This window comes from Pseudonaja textilis, chromosome 12, assembly GCF_049901715.1.
Source record: "Pseudonaja textilis isolate UNSWEBS1 chromosome 12, rPseTex1.2, whole genome shotgun sequence".
Taxonomy (NCBI): domain Eukaryota; kingdom Metazoa; phylum Chordata; class Lepidosauria; order Squamata; family Elapidae; genus Pseudonaja; species Pseudonaja textilis.
In genome coordinates, this window is record NC_142001.1 from 5,953,280 (window position 1) to 5,969,499 (window position 16,220).

Here is a 16,220-nt window from a genome sequence, read left to right on the forward strand (position 1 = left end):
GTCAGGCGAGGTGTGTGTGGAAAAACGTAGGACACCCCTCGAAAAGATAGCCTAGCCATTTTTCAGGGGTCCAAAGAAAATAAGGCCCTGCCTTGTTTTCTAAGAAACATGGTAGAAGGTAAGACCAACGGTGGGGGAGGGAAATCCACCCCGGGGTGGCTTGCTGACGATGGTGGGAAAATCGGTCCCATATTCCAGAGCTGCAGCAGTCACAGAACTGGCCCTTTGATCATCCCAGAGCACCTCCAGGATGTCCAAAGACCAGTCTTGTGACTACTGCAACTTTGGAATATGGGACCAACTTTATGCCAATGTCAGCAAGCCACCATTGGTCAAAATTCATATTAGTGGTCTGCGGGATTTGAAATTATGTGTTTGGTGGTCCCTGAGGTCCAAAAGGTTGGTGACGGGTGGGATTCAAATTTTTTAACAACCAGTTCTGTGGGCATGGCTTAGTTGGTGAGTGTGGCTTGGCGACTGGGTGGACATGGCTTGGTGGTCATGTTATTGCCTGGGCGTGGCCAACTCAATATCACTCACATCGAGGCACGCATCTCCTCGCCTGGCCTTTCATGACTGTGGGGATGCTGCAACAGTCGTAAGTATGAAAAACGGTCACTTTTTTCAGTGCCACTGTAACTTTGAATGGTCTCTCCGCACAAGCAAAGTACCAGCAAAGGAGGGAAAAATAACTCCAGAGACGTTCCAGAGACAGGAAGTCTAGTCCTGCCAAGAATGTAATAAGGGTTAACAGAGAAGCAGTTTCTGTAAGCAACACCAGAATGTTTCCTTCCTGCCGTCCTTACAGGATTAATCCAGTAATTTCTTCTAACAATCAGTTCTCCAATCTGCTTAGAATGTTAACAACCGGTTCTAGCGAAGAGGTGCGAACTGGTAGAATCCCACCCCTGGTTGGTGACCCCTGCTCTAGGTATCCAGGGTGTTAACATACAAACATCATCGTCATTATGATCATATATAAACATATGCAATAACATATAAACAAATATGATAGCATCAATGATATTATAACATATATTATCTCCCAATATAGTATTGATTATATAACCATCAGAAATATTTACTCATCTGTTTTCCTTTCTCCTATAAACCATATTTCACCTAATTCCACTCCTTTAACCTCAATATCTGTCATTTAACCCATGTTATGAAATAGTCTGAATCTTCTTTTCCGTTAATTTTTAGGGTTAACATATCCATCTCTGCACATTCTAGAATTTTTTTTGATTACAATATTCACTGCGGGTGTTTCTGGATTTTTCCAACATTGTGCATATGCAATCCTAGGTGCTGTTAGGATACATAGAACCAAATATGCATTACCCTTATTGCAATTTCCTGAAATCATTCCCAACAAAATGTCTCAGATTTCAGATCCCTTTGTTGTCTTATCATATTTTCCAGCCATGTATGTATATTCTTCCAGTATATTTTGGCTCTGGGGCATGTCCACCACATATGGTAGCATGAACCTGGTATCTGATTGCATTTCCAACATTTAAGCAATTCATTTTTATACACATTCGCTAATCTTGCAGGTGAGTCGTGCCATCTATAAAACATTTCATGGACGTTTTCTTTGTATGCTGTTGACATTGTAAGTTTATGATTTCTTTTCCACAGTTTCTCCCAAACCTAAATGCTATTAATGGATACCCCAAAGTCCAAATGGATAGACCAAAGATAGATTTTACGCTATAAGGCAAAAGAGGATAGGATAAACCCATAGCAGTGATATACAGATATATGTAAAGATTAGGTGTGTGTATATGGCATAAATTAAGGGTTAAAAAAAAAAAAAGAGATCTTACAAACTATTGAAGATGAGAATGTTTTTAATTGCTTTCTATTTTTTCTTTCTATTTTCTTCTCCTTTTCTTTTCTTTCATTTGTGTTGTTGGTTTGTTTTAATTGTAAAATTAATAAAATTTATTTATTTAAAAAAAAATTCTTTTTGTGTCTGCTATCCCTGCTTGGACCACAGGATGGCACTATTTTCTGTCCCTTAGCAATAGCATGGAAGCCGTCACAGGCCTTTTTAACTAGGTTAAGGCTTCTGAAGCAGGATTCCTTCTTACGCGCCTTAAAAGCCCCTAACATGGCTGCCCCAGTCTTCCTGTCCTGTCTCTATGGCAGTCCTCCACTCCACTCCACTGTTGGTACCCTCACAGCTGACCCCACGTATTGTCTGTTTCTTCAGTTGTCTCATTTCGTCTACTTCCAGAGCGATGGTTGCTTCTGAGGTACTCAATGATGCCGGACCCGTGTGGGACGGCGGCTTCAGCAGAGTATGTGACAATCTGATGTTTCAATCTTCAAAAGCAGCACCGGAAGCATGTGCAGGTCAAAAACGTTATTACGCTACCCCCCCTCCTTTTCCCCTCGCCCATCAGTGCCACTCGTTCACGGCCTCTGTCACAGCCGCCTGCTTTTCCCCATCACCTCAACTGCTGAGGCTGTTGTCACCACAGCGATTGGGAACCAGTAGAGACAGCTTATGGCACACGACTGCATCTCTTTGGATATATATATATTCCAGTCCTGCTCTGGAACACCGGATGCCAAAGCGACAGAGAATTCTGGTTTGTTTTGGGAGATTTAGCCAACACCTGTACAGTCCTCACTCTAGGATTTTTTAAAGGAGAGCACAATGAATTCTACTATAACAACAGTTAATCACAATGCTGTGTGTTTGCAAATCTTTCTAACTTGTTTATGGTCTTCATTAATAATGTTTTTAACGAATACAGTAGCCATCAACCGTAAGAATGTTTTCCTGTGCTTGTTGAAAGATATCAAAAATAAACCCTTTCTTAGGGAACAGTTATGTCACAAACAAATCTACCAAAAATTCATCCCCAGCGCTTTGGTTGGCATCGGAATTGGGAAATCACAAAGTATAAAATGAGTGAAAGTAAAAGTGCATGCAAGAATGAACTTTTGGCTTTCAAGAGCAATCGCCATCTTGGGTTATAGGCAATACCAAGAAAGGGCAGGTAGTCCATGGACATTGTGTTGTGTTTTTTTTTTGTTGTCCCAACTTCATCCAAAGTGAGTGAGAGTTAGAAAAGGCAGGAGATCCCTTCGCTTGCTTTCCAGACCATCCAAAGCAGCCCAGCCAAAAAAGGAGGGAAAAGCTGGCCTCCGGAGGCAATATGTAACTATAGTATTTGCAGAGTCTGGCTTGCAATCTGCTCATTTCTCCCAGTCACAGCCGCATTCACCAATCTGAGATGTGGGCCTGGTGTGGGCCAGGTCTCAGAAGGGTGGGACCAGTCCTCTAAAGGCCCTGCTGGCTGAGAGCTTCAGCCTTTTGGGGAGAGCAGTGGAGAAAGGAGGACGCGTTCTCTGGGGCTCTGCCCTGCTGGCTGTTACAAAGGAACTGGGGGAAACAGGTAAGTTGTCCTTGAGGTTTTTGGCGGGGCGCAATTTCACTGAGGTTCAGGCTTTTAATTTAAGAAAGATGGGAAAGGAAATAGATGGGAAGGTTGGGAGCCAAAGAGAAGGGCAACAAATAGGCAGTTGGAGATACGGTAGTGAACACGGGAGGGCTGAGCGATTGCCCATTCTCTTGCTCAAGATTATGGTCTTCGTATGGAGATAGCTGGATGAGCCTTTCTGAAGTCTCTTCCCATGATCAAACCATCTGGTCTTTGGGAAAGGGCCTTTTCTGGTGTGGTTCCCGGGCTGTGGAGCAGAATCCTTGGATGATGCTTCACTTTCCAGGTACTTAAGAACAAGGTATGAACTCCTCTCTTTTGCCGAGCTTTAATTTGACCGATTCCTGTTTAATTTTAAGAATTTTAATTACATTCGTGTTTCTATAATTGTAATCATTCTGAGGTGCCTTGATGGCAGAAGAACCAAAAGCTGGCTAGATATAAAATAATGCACCAAGTGTAAAATTAGAAATAACTATCAATATAGATTACACCGTAAATCTTAGCATACTAAATTAAACTGGCAATAAATATAGCTGTAACTTGAACTTTGAAAATCCCCTTAACAACAATCGCCGCCCTCCATTTCACCCTAAACTCACAGAAGAGTCGCCTTAACGGAGCAGCACCAGTACTTTGGGTTTTTAAACCATCAAGGTGCTTAGTTTGAGAGAAATAATAGCAAGTGAAAACTAGAGCAACGTTATGCCATTGAAATGAGTTCCAGTTAAGAGTCTGGAGAAGTTGAAGCTCGGTCCAAGAGACGGAACCGTCCCCCGATTCTTCAGTCCTCCGAGAGTCCGGGAAACAGCCGCTCTCCAGGGTCCTGACGCAGTCTGGTAGCCCTGCAGAGAAGGCCCCGTTGCTACGGGCCGGAGGCTTCGGTTCCTGGCCAGAGGAAGAGATTGGGAAAGGACACACAGGGCCTTCTAAGCAGCAGCAGCAGCAGAATCCAAAACCGAAAGGGAGGAGAAGGCACAGGCGGATGGGCAGCTTTGCAGACGAAATACAGAGCGGGTTCCAATAATTTGAGTCCCATCAAGTCGGCACTGTTTTCCCAAACACATAGGGGCAACTTCAGTAGGTTCTTTGTCTTTCCTCTCGCTCCCTTTTGGACAAAAGTCTGCCCGTATAACCCCCGCTTGTCCCTCTTTCTAGAACCAGGCCGTTGGACGGATACAGGTGGAGTCCTGCCGAGAAGACGTCCCACCAGCCTGCCTTTTGGGAAAGAGACACAGTCGGGCGTGTCGCTGCCAGGTGACCATTCTTTGTGTGGTGGGGAAGAGCGAGAGCTTGGAGCTTAAAGGTAGGGAAGAGGGTGTTTCTTAACGGCCACCACTCGGACCAGTGGTGTTGATCCCGGCCTCTCAAGCCGGAGCAGAGTAGGTGGTCTTTTCACCGCATTCCCCATCCATCGGTGTCCCCTGGGGGAGGCAACGATTGGTCAATATAGAAGGACAGAAGGCTGAGTCAACCAGTGAGTTGAGCTAGTGAGAATCGAATTGCTGACAGTGGGCAGAATTAGCACACAATTCTAACTACTGTGCGACCATGACAATCATCCAGGTAGAGTTATCTGAAGGTTGTCTGAAGTTGTGCGAAGGCTGAATCATTGCACCTGGACTGATGGACGGAGTGCTCTGAATGGGCAGTGAAGCACCTCTCAAACTACCGGTAGCAACAAAAAATAGTCCAGTTGCAACTCTACCTGGATGATTGCCATGGTGGCACAGTGGTTAGAATGCAGTATTGCAGGCTAATTCTGTTGACTGCCAGCAGTTCAATTCTCACCGGCTCAAGATTTTCTTCCACCTTCCATCCTTCCAAAATGAGGACTCAGATTGTTTCAACCTTCAGACAACTTCAGACAACTCTACCTGGATGATTAAGAATCGCCATTGTCATGTAGTAAAGAATCTTTATGCACTTCCTCCTTCCTCCCTTTTTCTTTGTGACAACTAGGGAGGGTCTTGTTTGAGATGTTTTCCCAGATTATATTTCTAGCGCAGACTCAAATTTCTTTTACCTGGACATTGTCCTGGTATCAGCTCTTCCTTCTGTTCCTTGAGGCCATTTTTCAGTTCTCTATAGTCGCAGAGAAGCAGAACTGTGGGAAAGAATGACAAGGGTGATCTGAAAGAAGTCTGAAAATGCAAGACGGTGATCACAACTCTGCATTCGAAGCTCTCTTTTCATTACAAGGTCCTGGTCATGTTTGACTTTTGACATTCCCCCTGCCCCTGCAGATTTCCTTGCCCAGGAATGATTTTACAAACTTGGCTATTTCAACACTTACCTGCTTTCACTTATAATGTCCTTTTTGAGTTGTGCCGAAGGTGGAAAATGATCTTAGATTTTGCAGTCTTGCAACTCCCTAAAAATAAATGAATCTGTGCAATACTACTCTCTCATGAATTAAACAGTTTTGTTGCGTGAGATATAAACAGGCCACTTAATTTTAACCATAGAATGAAAACCTAGAGATCCCAGCAAGACCTCAAAGTTTGCAGATGCAAAATCAGAAGGAAAACTCTTCGGAAGATTTGACGGTACCCTGACTTTGCAGCACCCTGCTGGCTCTAAGTGATTGTCCACTAGGACTCCGATCTCTCCCGCAGTTACTACCTTTGAACCAGATACCACCTAATTCTGCAAACCATTTCTTGAACAATCTCTTCCAGCTCATTGCTTTTTACAGAGTGATAAGCCTTCCATGCTACCTCTACAAGCTGACGTTATTATTTCAAGGGATAAAACTTCTTGGGCGTTAATAGGAACTCCTCTGGTAGGGCTAAAGGCTGTTTTCCGGTTCTGAAACCAGAAAATAATGAGTCAGTCTCACTTGGTCCCACTCCCCTTTGGTTGCTGTGGCTAAAGTCCTCATGACTCTCCCTTCCCTACCTCCCCACCCCACCAAAAACAGTTTGTCGATGGTTGTGAGGAAACTGAACCCTGCATAAATACGTGAATGCTCTCGCTGCTTTGATCCTTGGCCAGCAAAAGTAGAACACAGATGCTGGCCTCGGGGGTTCTCAATCTGCATTTCATTTGAAGGTGCCTGGAGGGCATCCCAAAACAAGCAACTCTCCTGAGTGATTCATGCTCATTCAAATTTCTGAGTGGAGATTGCCTGGGCCTGTTGGGCGTTTCCATTCAGAGCCGTTTGGGGAAGTAGAAGGACCAGGAGCAGCTGCTGAAAGTTGCCCAGGAAGTGAGGAGCGGGAAACAACAGAAAACAACCTGTCCTCAAAGAGGCTGACATGAGGGCCCCACCCCAAGACACGTGTCAGGTGTTCAGTTGCATTGTGCAAATCTTTACTCGGTGCCAAAGAGCAAATGTCATTTCAGTACACACCCCGCCTTTCTCTCTGTGGGTGCTCCAACACCGGAGGTTTTTAAGAAGAGGCTGGACAGCCATTTGCCTGAAATTATATGCAAACTCCTGCATGAGAAGGGGGTTGGGCTAGGAGACCCCCCAAAGCTCCCTTCCAACTCTGTTATTCTCTCTCTTTCTCCCTCCCTCCCTCCCTCCATCCATCTATCTCTCTTTCTTTCTATCTTAGATAGATAGCCAATCTATTCAGCTTCATAAAGAGAATGATGAACTAGGTTATCACCCAAATTCCCCTGTTTCTAATCTGAAAGGATTAACTCTGCCACGCAGCCTCTTTTCCATATTCTCTGAGACAAACATTAGAGGCAATAGATTTCCTTCCATCTGTGGCAGCCCGTCAAGGAAACCATAGCAACCCCTTTTATGGAGAGCGCATAACAACGAGCAAAGCTGCGTGCGTGTGACCTCAGAGCAAGACCCGGTCTGTGCTCTCCCCGAGAGGTCGGTGGGGGGGGCGGTGGCCCATCAGATCTTTTCCGGATGGAGAGGTCTGAAAGGCTGGACCACACAACCTTGAGGGGGGGCAGGGGGGGGCTGACTCAAGAATAACTTAGCTGAGGGTGGTGGGGACCCTGTGTAAATCACTCAGGAGAAGGGAAAAGAGGGGGGCCAATTGTGTGTTGCTCATCTTGTGCGTCAGCAACTTCAAGAAGCAACGGTTTAGCAACTGTTGGTACAGAAATGCATCACCCGTTAACGATGCACAATTTGTGGGTCTGGTTAATGAAAGTGAAATCAACTCCCTGAAGAACTTATCTGCATACAAGTAGCTCTTGACTTCTGACCACTACTGCGACCAGAATTTCCACTGCTGAGCAAGGCAGTTGTTAGCTGAGTCACGCTGTATTTTGCGACCTTTTTGCCACCGTTATTAAGGGAATCTCTGCAGTTGTTAGGTGAATAATTCGGTTGTTAAGTGAAACCTGGCTTCTCACGCTGTTTCTGTTTGTCGGAAGCCAGCTGGGGAGGTTGCAAATGGCAGTCACGTGATCCTGGGAGACCAATAAACATAGTAAATACATGCTGGTTTGCTGAGCACCCAAATTTTGCTGGTGTGACTCTGGCTGTGTGAATATAAGTCACCCTTTTCGACACCATTGTAACTTCAGCTGCTAAACGAATGGCTGTAAGTTGAGGACTACCTGGAAACCTGGGTGGGAGATGGACAGATTCCCAGTCTGTGCATTGTTCAAGACCTGAATGATCAATCCAACATGATGTAGCCTATTTAGGTACAGAAAAACACCATTTTGGCTCTGAAGCTGTGGCTTTTATATGACTCCTTTCTCTCTCTATTGTGGAGATGAAATAGGATTCTGAGGCAGAGAATCCTATTTTGATTTGTGCATAGTCTTTTGCAAAGGGAAATTAGAGAGATAGAAACCTGTTAGATAAAAGGATAGGAGCTTACATACAAACTTACATATATGAATATATATATTCTAACAAATTACTTTCCCCTCCTCAACTTTCTATTACCATACTTTGGTTTTTCTTTAAATATCAAGCATAATAGTCTGCTGTGTTGGTAAAAAAAAGTGGAAAGCACTCACATTTTTTTTTAACCTCTGGAACAAACCAGATGTGGTCCTGGCCATCATCCAAGTGAGAAACAGCATCCTTGGTTTATGAATTTTTTTACTTCTGAGATAGATATAATAAACTCTGCTTGACGTAATAAACACAGACAAAGAAACACCAGATTAAAAACTGTAAGAACATAATCCATGGCAATTAAAACCCATGTATTATGAACAACACAACTATCTACCCAGTCAGATAGATTGTCTTGGAGAAAACCTATCTAGGTATAGGTAGTCCTTAATGTACGGCCACAACTGAGCTCAAAATTTCTGTTGCCAAGTGAGACAGTTAGTCATTAAGTTACCTTTACCGCGTTTTGCAACCTTTCTTGCCACAGTTGTTAAGAGAATCACTGCAGTTATTAAGTTAGCAACATGGTTGTGAAGTGAATCTGGCTTCCCCATTGACTTTGCTTGTCACAAAAGAGGATTGCATGAACCGAGGACATCGCAACCTTCATAAATATTATGAACCAGTTGCCAAGCATCCGAATTTTGATCGCCTGATCATGGGGATGTTGCAACAGCCGTGTGAAAAAGGATCATAAGTCCCTTTCTTCAATGGTGCTGTAATTTCGAACGATCACTAAACGAAAGGTTGTAAGTCAACCTGTGTTGACTAGGAGTTGACAATGACTTAATGGCACATAAGCAATCAAGTTGGATTCAGGTTCTGAAGACCACAAGAAGCCAAGTACACAAATCTCTAGCAGGAGCAAGGAAGTGATTTGTCATCAGCTTTGCATCACACTATAGAGAGGGGAACCCTCTAGCCAACAGAGCACTCAGTGAGTGGAAGGTTTCCATCGCACAACAGGTGCCCTGAAGGATGGTCTCCCTCTCTTCTGGGTGTTTAATAAAGAAGAAAGATTCAAGTGCTTTGTGCTCTGAGAGTTTGAAAGATCTCAAAATTACAACCACCTTTAAATGAAAGGAAAAGAAGTGAATTTACAAATAGTCCTCAACATACGACCACCTTTGAGTCCAAAATTTCTGTTGCTTAGCGAGATAGTGTTAGGTGAATTGTGCCTCATGTTAGGATCTTTCTTGACTCAAAAGTTTAAGTGAATCACTGCCGTTATTAAGTTAGCAACATGGTTGTTAAGTGAATCCAGCTGCCTCATTGACTTTGCTTGCCAGCAGGTCCCCAAGACATTGCGATCATCATAAATATGAGTCACTCATATTTATGTCAAACATCTGAATTTTGATCATGTGGCTATGGGGATGCTGCAATGGTTGTGTGAAACACGGCCTAAGTAGCTTTTTTCAGTGCGTTTGTAACTTCAAACAGTCACTATATAAACTGTTGTAAACTGAGTACTGTACTATGTATGACTGTAACTTTGTCGCTTGTATCCTTACGATTTATATTGACTGTTTCCTAGTATGATTTGATTGCTTATTGTACCCCATGACTATTATTAAGTGTTGTACCTTATGATTCTTGACTCTTGACAAATGTATCTTTTCTTTTATGTATACTGAGAGCATTTGTACCAAGACAAATTCCTTGTGTGTCCAATCACACTCGGCCAATATTCTATTCTGTTCTATTCTGTTCTATTCTATTCTATTCTATTCTATTCTATATGCTTACTCTTCAACCTGCAGTAGGTGACCTGATATCATCAGATGTGGGGATGGTTGCTTCTGTCTCAGCCACATCCAGTATGGAACTAGAGTATTGAGCATGGAGACTAATATTCCCTATCTTAATTTTATAGGCTAGACTTGCAATTCTCCTTCTCCAATTCAAAGAAGAGACACTCGTTTGTCAGCTGAGGCAAAGAGGAACCAGTGAAATCTGGGGGCTGGACAGGGGACAGACTGTATCTGTCCTCAGTGTAGAAGGCATTGCCACTCTTGAATTGGCCTTTTTAGCCACACTAGATGCTCTTTTCAGAGCACGATACCATAGTCTCTTGAGACTGAAGGATGCCAATAAGGCTTGTCTTATCAGGTGTAGGTTATGCTAAACCATGCCTACTATCATGCCCCTGTCGGAATCTGATTCAGAGGGGGAGGCCGAACAGCTGACAGGGAGTGGGGGTGTGGCTCTGTTGGCTGTGGAAGAAAGTGGGGAAGGGCACCGTCTGGCTGGGCAGAGCAGGGGAGAGGTAGAGCAAGAGAGAGAGAATTCAGAAGGAGACCCAGGCCCACCCCCTCTTCATCCTAGGGCATGCAGGGAGGAATGGAGAAAGGAGCAACGTGAGTTGCGTGGCTTAGTGGGGAAGACAGGGCCCCGATTCCCTTCATTAGCTGCAGCAGGGAACAGAGTGTTTAAAAGGGGAGTTTGCACACAGCAACTTGTTGGAAACAAATTGTGTATTATCTTGTTTGTTGAGGCTTATCTGGGTTCCTGGCATCTTCCCAAGTGTGTTTTATTGGCCTTTGAAGTCTGCAATTCTTTATCCTGCCCCCATCCAGTCAATTACTGCAGCGTGGTTTGTGTGGGTTTTTATTTACAGTTTATATGTACTTCGTTTTCGGACTGAATTTCCTCCACTTAAAGACTGTTCTTGGGAGAGTTTTTTTTCTCCAGCTGAAGGTAACTGGACATTGGGGGCAACGTTGGAGGTATTAAAGGGACTTTTCTTACTTATGTGACTGTGTTGGCCTTGTGCCACGCCCTGGGTCATCAGAGTGAGCATCTCATGGCTTTGGGGGCTGTGATGGAGACCAAAGCAAATGGGCTGAAACCTGAAAAAAACATATGCACCCCCAAGAGCATTGCCATGAAATAACCATACGGGGAAAAAAAAACAGTTGCCATAAGGAGACATAGATAATGATAAACTTTCTATGAGTGGATTACCAGAATAATAGAGCTGGAAGGGACCTTAACCATGACCCTAACCCTCTACTATTTCAAACAAATAGATGTCCATGGATGTTAAAAATCTCCAGTGTTGATGCATCCACAACTTCTGGAAGCAAGTTGCTTTGCTGATTAGTTGTTCTAACTGTCAGGAAATGTCTCCTTGGTTCTAGGTTGGTTCTCTGCTTGATAGGTTTCCATCCAGTGCTTTTTATCCTGTCTTCGGGTGCTTTAGAGAATAGGTTGACTCCAGCAGTGGGATCCTACCTGTTCCACTACCGGTTTGGTGACAGATTACCTCATATCAGCTGAGGCCTGCAGCGCCAATCCGCTGAGGGGATTAAAAAAGACAAAAGTGCAGGGGCCCGTGGGAGGACCGATCCTGCACTTTTCTCTTCTTTATCCTTTCAGCTGATTGGTTTTTCCTCCTCTCAGCTGATCCTCCAGGCTTTTTTTACTACCGCTTTGGGCGAACCGGTCTGAACCGGTAGCATACCACCACTGGTTGACTAGCTCTTCTTTATGGCAACCCCTCAAGTACTGGAACACAACTAGCATGTCCTTCTTCTTGTTGTCCTTCTTTTCATCAAACTAGACATTACCCAGTCTCCTAATCATCTTTGTTGCTCTTCTCTGTAATCTTTCTAATCTCAACATCTTTATAATAATAGTTTCTTAACAGAGAGTTTTGAAACTTTAATTTGGTTTTGTTTTAGTATTATTATTTTTCCTGTTAACAATTTTGTTACTCATATAATATATAGAACATAGGTCAAAAATTTGCAAATAGATTTTAGTAGTTTTAAAAATTAAATTGTTTTGCAAGGGGTGGGAATTAATATCATAGTGATGTATTAATCAATATTCAACTAGGGGAGACAATATATGTTGGTCTTTCTTTTTGATGCACCTTTTTCTTTTCAAATGTTTTGATCGTTCTGTGTTTTTGGAAGGGGGGGGTCTTTTTGGAGGGTTTTTTTTTGAGTGTTGTATTTTGTATTTTAACTTTGTCTTGAGAAAAATAAAAATACATGCAAAAGCAAAAAAAGAGGCTGAGGGTTCTGTTCTCAGTGTCCTCTGAGCTTGTTTCTTTCATTGCAAGATATTCTGCAGAAACTTCTCCAGGAAGAGAAGCAAACTCAACAAACAGCAAGAACAAACATTAATTAGGAACAGCCAGTGGTGGGATTCAATTTTTTTTACTACCGGTTCTGTGGGTGTGGCTTGGTGGACATGGCAGGAGAATGATACTGTAAAATTTCCATTCCCTCCCTGCTCCTGGGGGAAGGTTACTTCAAAATCCCATTCCTTCCCCACTCCACTAACCTGCTTTCCAGCTCCATTCTCCTGTGCATGGCAACAAAAGAAGACCCAGCCGATCAGCTGGGACTCGGGACTGGTCAGAACCTGCTGAATACCACCTCTGAACAGGTCTCAAAAAAAAGAAGCAATATTGTTGTATTAATTCCTTTTGCAAACAGGATAGTGTGACTGTTTACTAAATAAAGTCTAACTAACCACTGCAATAATCATTATTCTCTGCGGAAGTTATAAAGAGTAGACGTTCTGTGCAGAGAACGCAGGAAAAAGTTTTCACAAACAGAGAGGAAATTTCTGTCCAGTGGATTACCAAAAATTTATGATAATGAATGGAGAAATAGATATGTTTACATCAGCAAAAAAGCAGGATGATAATCTAAATAATAAATACATAATAGCACACTAAAATAAAGCAGCTCTTATACATTGCTTAAAAGAGACCAGTGGAATAAAGGGAATTAAATGTAGGAGAGGAAGTGTTAAAGTTTTACTTCCTCATTCATAGTTCAACTTTGCTTCCATTTAAATTCTTAGGAATAAGACTGTGGTTAGTTGAGATGTTTCCTTTATGCACATGGGATATTTTCACAGTGTTTGCCTAAACGCAGATCTTGTTTGTCCCAGGGAAAGCAGCAAGGCCACTCTGAGACATATTCTAAATGCAGCTCTGTCTTCTCTTTTTCATTATTTAATGTGGTGTTTCTCAAACTTAACAACTTTAACTTATGTGGCCTTCATCTCCCAGAGTTCCCAGCCAGTTTGCCAGATCCATGAACCAGCTGGATTGCCTCCCAGCGTTCTGAAAGAGCTGGCAGACCTGATCTCACAACCAGTGGACTATATCTTTCCAAGATCCTGGAGCACTGGGAAACCAAGCAAAGAGCTGATGTGGTTTCCATCCTCAAAAAAGCCTGACAATACCTGGGAAGATTATCCTGGAAAAGATAATCAAGCAACATATCTACAAAGACTTAGAAACCAGCAAAGCTATTTCAAGAAGCCAACATGGGTTTGTCAAAAACAGATCATGCCAGACAAAACTTATCGCCTCCTTTGAGAGAGTGACTAAATTGCTGCACTAGCAAAATGCTGTGGACATAGTACAGTATAGTTGGATGTCAATAAAGCATTTGATAAAGTAGACCACAACCTACTTCTTAGTAAGATAGAACAATGTGGGATAGACAGCATCACCAGTAGATGGATTCATAACTGGCTGACAGACCGCACACAAATTGTAGTCCTTAATGGAACTACGTTGATGGTGAGGAAAACATGTAGTGAGGTTCTGTCTTAGGCCCAGTACTCAACATCTTTATATATGATTTAGTTGAGGTGATAAAAGTGGAACTCATCAAATTTCAGATGATACCAAGCTGAGATGAAAAGCCAACACTTTAGAATATAAGCTCAAGCTCCAGAAGGATCTTGACAGAATTGAACACTAGGCCCTATCCAGCAAAATGCAATTCAAGGGTGAGAAAAATTTCAGTTTTACACTTTGGCAAGAAAAATCAAATGCACAGGTTTAGAACAGATGGTACACGGCTCAGTGGCAGTAACTGTGAGAGGGATCTCGGAGTCCAAGAGTACAGCTATTTAAATATGAGCCAGCAGTGTGCTGCAGCTGCCAAAAAAACCAATGTAATCGTAGACTTCATCAACAGAAGGATGATTTCAAGATCACACAAAGTGTTTGTACCGCTTTATACTGCTTTGGTAAGATCACACTTGGAATATTGCATCTAGTTTTGATCACCATGATATAAAAAAGATATTGACACTCTAGAGTCTAAAAAGAATACAAAGAAGAACAAGATGATGGGGAAAGAGGATAAAAATATGATGAACAGTTGCAGGAACTGGGTATGTCTAGTCTAACAACAACAACAAAAAGGATTGGGGTCTTCTTCCATTATTTGAGGGGCTGTCGCAGAGAAGAGGGGATTAACCTACTCTCCAACACACGAATGAAGACAGGACAAGAAGTAATAAATGAAAACATATCAAGGAGAGAATTTCCTGACAGTAAGAACAATTTATCAGTGGAAAGGTTTGCCCCCAGAAATTGTGTGTGCTTCAACACTGGGAACTTTTTTTTAGAAGAGATTGGACAAACTCTGGGTTGGTGTAAGGACTCCTGCTTGAGCAGGCAGTTAGACTAGAAGACCTCCAAGGTCCCTTCTACCTCTCTCATTCTTTAAGTCTGCTAAGATTTCTGGGTGCATTTCGCTCCAAGTTTGTTGTTTCTGTGAATAAAGTACAGAGCAGTTTGTGGAAACATTGTGGTTGCATAAACAAATGTTTTTTTTAAAGCTGTTATAAATTATATGGCTTAGCATAATGTATAAACATAGCAGTCAAAGATATGAGCAGGTGTGTGTTCCTCCCTCCGGGTTAACATTATTTGATTACCATTTGAATTCAGTTAATAAAATTGAAAGGAGAATGAGAGTCTTGTTTTGTTCAATAAAATCAATGATGTTTTTTAAAATGTAAAAATGTGTTGTTTTTAAAAGAGTTGTACGTCATCCTTCAAATTGAACTAAAGCTTTGCCACTGGTGTAAAAGATTGGCAATATTTGCTACTTTTTTTTTAGCTGGAGAAAGATTTAATTAAATTGGCTGCTTCGGGATGAGATTTTACTGGGATTCAGCAGCATGCAATTAAAATGTGAACAAGGCAATTCAACAGCATTGTTCTGAACTATAATTTGGTTGCACCACCAAGCCATTATTTATAAATTATTAGAAACCTCGAAAGAGAAGAAATAGAAGAAAATGCATCAAAACAATTCCTTGGCAGGCTCTCACCAACTTGCTTCAGTAGAGTGAAAAAGAAATCCAAAATATGCTTTGGTGTTAATAGCAGAGTGTCTCATATATAAATTGCTGGCTTTTAGCTTGAAGTCACCAATATCTAAAGCAATTACAGTTATACAGCTAGTCCTCATATTCTGACTACAATTAGGACCACAATAGATAAATAAGGCAGTTGTTAAGTGAGTCACGCTCAATTTAAAGATCTTTTTTTTTGCCACAGTTGCCAATCACTGCAGTTGCTAAATGAATCACACTGTCATTAAGCGAATCCAGATTTCCCGCATTGACTGTGCTTGTCAGAAGCTGGCTGAGAAGGTCCCCATGTGACCCTGTAATCATCATGAATAGCACCTCAGATCGGATGAGGAGACCATGGTCATAAGTGCAAGGACCAGCCATAAGTCACTTTTTTCAGTACTGTTGTAACATTGGTCACTAAACAAACGGTTGTAAGCAGTACTGAAATTCCAGTCAAATATGTACCTGAGGGATACGGGCAATTTGGAAATGTGAAATATAAATGAATGAATGAATAAATTTCTGTGCTGATGCATGCGTCATATCAGAAGAGCATTTGCAAAGATCTGTGGATCACCACAACAGAAGTGTAACACAAGTAGCTCTTGACTTACAACCACAATTCAACCACAAATTTTTCGTTGCTAAGCAAGACAGTGAGTTTTGTCCCATTTTATGATATATTTTAAAAAGTTGTTTGTTAGCAACAATTGTTAAGTCAATCTGACTTTCCCATTGACTTTGCTTGTCAGAAGGTCTTCAAGCCTGTGTGGCTCAGTGGTTAGAGTGCAGTACTGCAG